The sequence below is a fragment of the Piliocolobus tephrosceles genome, chromosome 16 (genome assembly GCF_002776525.5).
Source record: "Piliocolobus tephrosceles isolate RC106 chromosome 16, ASM277652v3, whole genome shotgun sequence".
Taxonomy (NCBI): Eukaryota; Metazoa; Chordata; class Mammalia; order Primates; family Cercopithecidae; genus Piliocolobus; species Piliocolobus tephrosceles.
In genome coordinates, this window is record NC_045449.1 from 2,901,256 (window position 1) to 2,908,573 (window position 7,318).

Sequence of the window (7,318 nt, forward strand, 5' to 3'; positions counted from 1 at the left end):
GCCCGGCCATGAGTATTTTATATTAAGAGAACTTCATTCATTCGTCAGTAACATGAGTAATTTCTTTGCTGTATCTGAGAAAAGTTTTCAAAACCGGGAAGGATACTCACTTAGTTTTCTTTTGTGCCATTCACAATGTAGACGCAACATGTTTTGAAGTTTAATGTACATTCCTTTTTTTCTATTAGTTCCTTAAGTCTAGACAACAAAACAATAAATCAAGCATGATTTGTAGCACGTGCCAATTCCTGTGGTGTAAATACGCTTGTGGTGGCTGATCTCAAGCTACGGATGTGACGTCCTCAAACATGGACTTGGGAAGAAGACACACTGTAGCCACCATCTTTAGGGTGTTTCTACCACGTGGATACAATAGATTTAAGAGCACAGATAAGCGTAAAACAGAAAAACAAGAAGGAAGTGACGAATTTCAAGTATTCATTACCTCTGTTGAATATAATGTATTGAACTGTAAGCTTATATATAATTCAGCTTTTAAAAATGGCCTGAGTTGAACAACCAGCTCACCACAATTCTACAATCTAGGAGTTGGTTCTCCTGGGTCGGCACAGGTCAGCTGGAGCGCCTAGTTCTGGTGGAGGGCAGGAGGCCCCCTTCCCCTGGCCTCCCTGGCCAGTCCCCACACGCAGCCCCAGTGGCCTCCACAGCTCCACCCTGCTTTCACAGCCATTCTTCTTTTTCTTAGATGCCAAAAGCAGAAACTCCCCAAGATCGAACCTGAAATTCCGCTTTGACAAGCTCAGCCACGCCAGCTCTGGTGCGGTAAGGCCGCAGTGAACACCTCCCACACCCCACACTCCACTTTCCTGCAGAGGCCAGAGGAAGAGAGCTCAGACATCCCAGAGGGGGCTCCCCCGAAGGAGGCAGGGGAAGCTCTGGGGAGGTCTGGCTCCAGCAGGTGCAGGCCATGGCTCGGTGTTCCAGCCACCTTGGCCACCACTCCTGAGTTAGAGCTACACCTCTGGATGCGACCAGGTCCAGATGTGAGGTGGGAAGGGCTGGTTCCTGGGGTCCCGAGTCCCTTCCTGAGCTTGCCAGACTGTTGAGAGCTACGTGCACAGAGCTGCGGTGGAAGGGGCCTGTGCTGTCTGGTTATTTTAAACTCCGGTATGGATTTTTGTTGAAACAGGGTCACTAATCTGAAAGCGGAGTCCTTCGCCTGTTCAAGGTGGGTCGAGTGAATGTTTGTCCTGCTGTGGCCGGGAGGAGGGGGACGTGTGTCTTTTACATCAGGGTGCTAGCGGCCTCGTAACCTCAGAACGGCCGGAGAAATGCCGCCAGCTGGGGAGGTCCAAAGAGTTGCCTCGCCCCTGAAGACGTGCGACAGGAAAGGAGGGGCAGATGGCCTGTGTGCAGATGGAAAGGGGGTTCCCAGTAACACTGGACCAGACGTACTAGATAGGCCTCCCTTGCACGGATGGAGTCTGGTTCCCGCAGGCAGAAGGGGAGTTGCCCAAGCCCGCTTCTGACCCAGGAGGGAGGAGCTCCTGAGTGCTGCCTTGCTCCCCTGCCCTCAGCCAGCTGTTCCCTCCTTGTGTCTTTGGCGGAGGCCCTGGGCTGAGGTGTGTCCTCCCTCCCTGCTGGGAGATGCCCCTGGCAGTCAGCACTGTGAGGGAGCACCCCAGGAGGCCTCTGCCCCTGCCTGCTTTGAGGGGCTACGCGGTTTCAGGAAAGCGGCCATGGGTCTAGCTTGCCCCCATCAAGGCCTGGATTTCCGCTGGGGAAGGCACCAGAGACCCATCTCAGCCCCCAGCCCTCTCCCCACATGTGGTTCCAGGGATTGGAGTCACAGCTAGAGCCAAAGGGGAGGGTACAACCGAACCCACTTTATGTTCAACCTGATTTATGAAAAAGCAGAAGACATGGGCAAGTGGACCTTCACCCCCGGCTCCCATCATGCACTCGGGATGCCACTGCCCACCAAAGCCGTGGCTACGCGCAGCTTCTCGGGCCACGCAAGGTGGAGCGCCCTTACGTCGGGTGCCCCCCGCTCCTAAGTGTATCCAATGAGCTGTAACCATGGCAGGCGCGTTCCCCACCGCTTCCTCCCGGCGTCTGCCTCGTCCCCTCCTTCCTGTGCGGAATGTTCGCTCATCGCCTCCTTCCTCCTTGTCTCCTCAGGGAAGCCCCTCTTCTGTCCTGGAAAAGGCTCCTGTTCCAGCAGTTTGGGAGTGCCGCCGATGACCCTGACAGTCCCAGCCCCGCCACCCCCCGGCCACCTGCCCACAGACGTGCTGTCGGTCCAGGTGTCCCAGTCTGGCCACAGCCCTGCCTCCGCCCTCATCTACATGCCCTCCCAGCACCTCCCATCTCTGGGCGAGGCCTTCTTCCTCAGGTTCCTCCCGCTCCTGACCTCCCAGTGTGATGTCCGGGTCCTTTGTCATCCTGCTCAGCCTGGAGAAGAAAAGAGAGTTGGGCAAAGGGGGATCTCGGGGGAGCTCAGCAGTGACTGGGGAGCTGGTCTGCCTCAGAGACAGAGTTGGGGGAGGGAGCAGAGCCTCGGTGAGGGTCTTGGCCATGGGGCAGTGCCTTCCTGGATGTGGTAGGCTTTACTACCGGGAATGCACTTGGTGGTGGAGGCGTCATGTTCCCAGGGGCCAAGATTCGTAGCATCCTTGAGGCCATTCTGATAAAATCCGGCACTATTGCCCCCCCTATCTCTGGAGTTCTAAACCGTCTATCTGCTTCTGTGCTGAGCATCTTTCCCATCTGCTGACGTAGACCCAGGGCTGCTCCGGCCCTGCTGCCAGTGTACTGTGAGCGGGGCTCCAGCCAGTTCCAGCTCAGAGACACAGCTGGATGGGCCCAGACACTTCCTGGACTGTGGCAGGAACTTTGGGTTCCACCCAGTTTCTCCTGATTGTGGCTGCTGTGGCAGGGGGGGTGTGGGGGGCAGCCCTAAGGCAGTCTCTTCCCTTTGAGGAGGTATTTTTCCCACAAGGGGGTGGGAAGCCAGCAGTGAGAAGGAATTCAGGGAGAGCGAAGGAGCCAGTGCTGGGATGCTGCTGTGTTGGTTGAGGAGAACCTCAGGGCCTGAGGGCCAGGCCGGAGCCCAGGTCTCCGCTGACAGTGGAGGTTCAAGGAAGATGCAGTTACCTCCCCTCCCCACATACGCCACGGGAGAGGTGAGGTGGGGGATGACTTTCGGGTTCTGATCAGGCCCCTGGGTGGGGAAGGGGCACAGTTGCCCTCAGCAGCTTATGCCCCTGGAGTCTTGGGGGGCCTAGTCCAGCTACTGTGCCCTTTGGCAGCTGTATCTGGGACTCGACCCCCTCAATCCTATTCCCCTCTCCAGCTGCGGGTCTGTAGGCAGCTGTCACATCTGAAGGGTTCCCGCAACCCGGGCCCCATCTGGGTGTGGTTCAGACCCTGTGACCCACCTGCCACTCCCACCCTCAGCAGAGCCCCCTTGCTGGGACAGCCGGCTCACCTCCAAGGACAGCCCCTCCTGGCTTCTCCCCCTTCCGAGTCTGCAGCACTGTGGGCTTCTCTGCTGATGGGCCTGGGCTGGGGTTAAGGTGGGCACCCTCCAGGTAAAATGAGCCTGAAGAGCAGCTTTCAGGGCAGACAGGGCTGCGGAGTGACACCGGCTGGGCACCTGCCCCATGACCGATGACAAGGATTTCTAGCCGAATGCTTTATTCCTGTAGGGATCTGGACCTATGCCCAAGATATAAATACTACATTTTTTTTTTTACTGACATTGTGAAATTTTCCCCATAGCTTCTGCCATTCGAGCAACATGGTGATCCTTCCTCCCCGCCACGTGTGTGGGAATGATTGAATCCTGTTTGCAGGCTGGACAGGAGCTCTCCCTTCACTACTACTTTTCCCAAAGTACTAGTCTAGTAAAATTTATTCTTGTTAGAAGGTCAATAAAATATCCATCTGTTTAGCTTTTATGAAAAGTCACCATAGGAGCCCTTACTGCTGGAACGAGGCCCGTACATTCTGGCCGTGTTTTGTTGGCTGGGCTTCTGGAGGCACTGGGAAGGTCAAACTGCATTTCTTTCAGAACAGATGCAGGGCTCTGGCTTGCCTCTCTGGGAAGCCAGCATTGCAGTTGCTTGGTGGATGGGCCATGTCACATTGCCATCTGGGGTCCTCTGGGGTTTCCGGGTTGTCACCACGCTGTCCCATTTGGGAATCCCATACCTGCCTGTCCCCACTGCGCTGGCTGACCCTTGCTGCCTGCTGCCTCCTCAGAGGGCTTTGTCCCTGTCTCTTGAGCTGGTAGGCAGGATGGCTGGGTGGCCCTCAGAGAAGCACAGACCTGAGATGGGGTCTCCACCCCTGGTTTGCTATTGGACTGCTCTGAACAGGATCCCAAATGCCTCATCCCTCCGGCCACGCCCCGCTATCTCTAGAAGCTCCATCCTGTGGCTTCCAGAGTGTGCGCTTCCAGCCCACCCAGGGTGCCAGTGCTGGGAGGGAGGAGGAGAACAAGGATGGCCCAGCCTCCCTCGCTCCTCTAGACCATGCGGCAGGCAGCTCGTGTTCCTAGAGGGCTGCTCCCCCACACTGCTGTCCCTACATCTGCTATGATCTAAAATATCTTTCCCTTTATGCTGCGCCCAGTCTTGGGGCTCAAAGATTTGCTCAAGCCTCATTGGCCCTTGTGACTAGGCTCATCTAGATGGTGCTCCTGCTGGTGTTTGAGGCGTTTCCACTGTGATCTCCACGAGGGGGTGTTTTCCGGGACACATCTCTGGCTCTGGGAACTGCCTGACTCACTGAAGAAACTACTTTTCAGGCACTGTGGGGCCACCCATATACCTCCAGCTCAGTTGATGCTTAAAAACAGGTGCAGAAAAGCTCGCGATAGGTCTTAACGAGAGTGTCTGTCTATGCCAATTAATGTAAAAGTGCCGTTTCTTGAAAAAGGTTCAGTGGTTCAGCTTTGTCGGCATCATCTCAACACCCAAGCCTGCTGGTTCCTTTTAGCATCTCATCCAACCATGTCATCATCCAGATGAGAAATCTTAGCCCAGGTGAGGGGAATAACTTGCTTGAGGTCACACAGCTGGCTGGTGGCAAAGCTGGGATTAGAACCCTCAACCCAGTGTCCCTTCCTCTGCACCACCTACGTGGTTAGTTGAAAAGTGACTGCGTTCCCTGGGGCCCTGGGTTTTGGGGAAACCAGTTAGCTGCTGCCTTGGCGCTGGCTTGGAGGTGAGCAGTCAAGGATGCTGGTGAAGCCTCAGGTTCTGCTCTTTTTCATCAGAAGGGAGAGTCTCTTGGATTTTTCAGTGAAGACCCTGGGGCTTTGGATGCAGCTTGAATCAAGAAAACGAGGAGGGAAAGGGATTCGGTGAACTGTTCCTCAGTGGGACCGGTTCTTCAGCTCCAGCGTGTCATGGGGGTGGAGGCCAGGGAAAAAGATGCTCTTCACCAACCCTTGTGCTGTTTCCAGCATAAGGAAAAGAGCTTCCTTTTTCCTAAATTAAGAGGCGAAGTGGTCAAAGAAAAACTCTTCATTTCTCCCTGATTCTTAAACGAAGGTGGTTGATAGAAACCCAGGCTCCCGTGACAAGGCAGGACAAGAGCCTCTTTTACTTTCCTCCCCTGACCCTTGAAGGTGCCAACTCAAACACTACCTTTCTTATTGCTTTCGAAGTCAGTAGAGACGGATCTGTTTTGAGCAGTCGGGGGTTCGAGTCGATCTCATGGCTACAGGCGGCCAGCAGGGACCAGGCCAGCCATGCTCAGGACCCTTCGGCTCCTCCCCCAGCCTCTAGCTACCCCTTATCGAGGCAAGGGGAGGCCAGTAAAGTTTGCCAAGGCTGATCCTGCAGCCTGCTGGGGCTGGCTGGGGTATTCTTTCACCAAGCTCTGTTTTACCGCCAGCCCCTTGTCCACCCCGATCCCACGTCTCCCTCCCTTCAGCTGGACCATGTGCCCCTTTGGGAGGGGGAAGACAAGCCCCACTAGGGCCAAGGGCAGCAGGGCCCTGCCGAGTGAGAGGCTGTGGCAGCGGCTCTGTCCTGTGCCTTACCAGCCCTGGGGAGGGGGGCATTTGGCTGGAAGACTGGAATTTAATTGCCATCGTCTTTGATTTTGTGACATTTCTGCTTGGCAACGTGAAACCCCCCTTTCTGCCCCTTAGCATGCGTGCAGCTCTCTCTTGTCTTGGGTGTTACCCTTGGACACTCCAGCTCGGGGACTGCTGGCATGTGAGTGTGCAGATTCCCCTGTGTGGTCGAACCTAAGAACTGTGGCTTGGAAGTGATGCTCCACGTGACGACGACTTTCCTTTCTTTCCTCTTACTGAGGAGGTGATTCGTAGACCCCAACTGCCTATGTAATGTAAATAATGTACATTTAATTTATTGCTATGGTAGCACATTGTATTTGTTAATGTACAAAACAAATTCTAAAAGGTTGACAAATGTATATTTTGTTGCTTAAATGTGTCTTTGCAGAGATTGACAATAAATAACATATTTTGTGTCCATCAGGGTTCAGACTTCTTTGCATGGGACGCTGGGCCTGGGGGTCACTTTTCAGTTCACTGGAAGTTGCATATTCTCTGGCCAATAGATATGTTACTTTAGCCTGAAACGTATTTTTAAACATTTACATTAACTGTTGATGTTTAAAACACTGATGACAATTAGAAAAGTGGCCGGGCATGGTAGCTCCTACCTATAATCCTAACATTTTGGGAGGCTGAGGCAGGAGGATCTTTTGAGCCTAAAGATTTGAGACCAGCCTGGGCAACATAGTGAGGGCCAATGTGTACAAAAAAAAATAAAAAAAAAAAAAAAAAAAAAAAACCCACCAAAACCCCCCAAAAAAACGCTAAAAAATTAGCTGGGTAGGTGGCGTGTACCTGTGGTCCCAGGTATTCAGGAGGCTGAGACAGGAGGATCACTTGAGCCTGCGAAGTCAAGGCTGCAGTGATCTGTGAATGCACCAATGCACACCAACCTGGACAACAGACTGAGGCTGTGTTTCAAAACAACAGCAACAACAAAAAGGCTGGGTGCAGTGGCTCACGCCTGTAATCTCAGCACTTTGGGAGGCCGAGGTGGGCAGATCACCTGAGCTCAGGAGTCCAGATAGGGCCACCGCACTCCAGCCTGGGTGACGGAGTGACACTCCGTCAAAAAAAAAAAAAAAAAAAAGAAGTTCAGAAAGGCCACCGGGGAGTACTCTAGCCAAAGCCGTCACCTGAGGAGCCCCGTATATCACAAGAAAGAGTCTTAAGTTACCCTCCCTGTTAGACTTGGTCATCAAGTGGGAGCAGCTTGTAGGAAGGCTGGCTTGGCTGTGGTTCTAGTCCAACTCAAAGCTC

At 53.9% G+C, this 7,318-nt stretch overlaps 1 long non-coding RNA gene across 1 annotated transcript; it reads left to right on the forward strand.

The window, feature by feature from the left end:
• Positions 1-6: 6 nt before the first annotated feature.
• LOC113220473 lies at positions 7-6,475 on the forward strand. The gene is made up of 3 exons (XR_003307343.1): positions 7-783; positions 1,151-1,189; positions 2,143-6,475. It is a non-coding gene; the product is annotated as an uncharacterized LOC113220473 (long non-coding RNA).
• The last annotated feature ends 843 nt before the right edge of the window (positions 6,476-7,318 follow it).